Consider the following 2121-nt stretch of genomic DNA (forward strand, 5'->3'; position numbering starts at 1 on the left):
ACCGGCTCCGCTTGCTTTGCCACCGGCCGACAGTCCCCCCCCGGCAGCCGCGGGCCGGGCGGTCTCATCCAGGGCCCTCTCCCTTTGCCCCGGTTGCACGTCTCGTAGGATCCCTTTGGGTGCTGCTGGAGCCGGCAGATCTGGGGCAGCTGTTTAAAATAACACTTTGGCACAGAAAAAGGGGGGACCAGAGAAAACGAGGTCTTCCCATGCAGTGCACGGGGGACGGTACTTAACCTCTGCGAATGCCTTGCCCTGACACAGAGTTTGCAGCCGAAACACCTTTTCCAAAGGCAGCCCTTTGCAGCCGCCCCGTGCCAGGGGCTGGCTGCGGGAAGCTGGTCCCCAGATCTTCCCTGGTAGGTGCTGGCAGACCGTCCACGTTCAAGCAGGATCGGTTCAGCCAGGGACAGGGGCAGGTGGGCTGTCAGGGGAGCCGGGAAAGATGTCTCACAAGGGGAGGCTAGTCGGGTCTTGCAGAAGGCAGGCTGGGAGGCTATCTGAGCCCGCTCTATAAATACACCAGACGGGTAAACACTTGGGAGAAGAAAAAACCCAACTATTTCAGCTAATGGGCACTGCTGCCACAAGGTATAAATCGATCAGGAGTAAAATTAGGCTGGAGAGGAGAAGGCAGGTCGGTGCTGCTGCCTGCGAGGCTCCGGCTGCCAGCACTGCCTTTTCCCCCCGGGGCTTGGTGCAAACAGGGGCGGACTCGCAGCGGAGACCCTGCGGCTCAGCCCAGCCGGGACAGGGATGTGTCCCTGTGGTGGCACGCTGCGGGCCAGCCGGAGGGGCCCCGGGCTCCTTGTTTTAGCCAGTCCCCCACCATCCATGACGCTCATCCTTGCTGTGCCCTCCTGGGAAATAACCACGCTCCGGAGGGGCAGGAGTCGGCATCCCAGTCCTAGGCTTTCATCCGGGGAGCTGGGAAGTAATCGGTATTTATCACTGCTGCTAATGAGAGGGTGCTCAGGCATTGAGCAGTTATCCGGGCTGTTTGCATGGCAAATGTCTGAGCTGCCTCCCATTAAAGCCACCCTCACTTTCTCCCTTCCAAGAAGCAAAAAAAAAAATGCCCTCACCACATCCACGTGGTGGCAAACAGAACCTGATTCATCCTTAGATAATTCGTGTACGTTCCTTTTCTCTTCTTTCCTGAGCAGCCTTTGCATATATATGAAGAAAGCTCTTAAGCGGCACTGCAGTCAAACCTGATCTGCTTTTAGAAGACAGGTCCTTAAATTACCCTGTCCCTCTCTGCAGGCAGGGAATTGCTAGATATTCTGGTGCAAACCCATGGTGGCGGTGGTGGCACGTACGTGTTCGGCTGCATGGGCTTGAGCCCTGCTGCGCTGGGCAGCGGCAAACCGCACGGCCTCGAGCTGGCTGCGGTGGGAGGGCAGGGAGTCCCGGGCGGGTGACCTGTAGGGCTGGTTGGGGATTTGATCCCCGGGAGTTTGGGGCTTGGAAATTTGGGTTTGGGGCAGCCTCGCTCGCTGGTGCTGGGGACGATGCCGTGGCGGTTTGCATGGCTCGAGCAGGTGGTGGCACTGGTGTGGTACCCTGACACCAGCCGGGCCCCATCCTCATGCCCGAGCAAGGACGCAGAGCAGATCTGGACATCTCTTCACCCAAGAGTCCAAGTCACCAGGCAGGTCCGGGTGACAAGGCAGGGCCAAGGTCAAGCTGGGGCATCAGCCTGCTGGGTCACGCTGCTCCTGGGGCTGCTGGCTGGCACTGGAGGGGCAAGCACCCACCTCACTCCTGCAAAAAGCTGGAGAAAGCAGCAATTCGGGCTCGTGGCTCCGGCCTGCCTGTCCTCTGCTGCGGCCCTACAGAAAAACCTCCTTCCTTGCAGCTTTTCTGGCTCAGCTGTGCGGGGCTGAGCTATGGCAGGCGGGCTGGAATGGGGACGTGCCCCTGCACTTGCCAGCCACGGGGTGCTGTGTGCCCCGGGCTGCTCCTCGCCCTTTAAGGCCCGGCAGCAGCTGATGGCCACGTGTGCGCTGCCTTGGCACGCTCTCCGTGCCCTCTGCGTGGCAGGCACAGGGACGACCAGCGCACTGGCTCGGGCGGCTGTCCCCTGTTGGGCGGCTGTCCCCCGCGCCGGCGCTGCTG

The sequence above is a fragment of the Pygoscelis adeliae genome, unplaced genomic scaffold, assembly GCF_000699105.1.
Source record: "Pygoscelis adeliae isolate BGI_AS28 unplaced genomic scaffold, ASM69910v1 Scaffold326, whole genome shotgun sequence".
Classification (NCBI taxonomy): Eukaryota; Metazoa; Chordata; class Aves; order Sphenisciformes; family Spheniscidae; genus Pygoscelis; species Pygoscelis adeliae.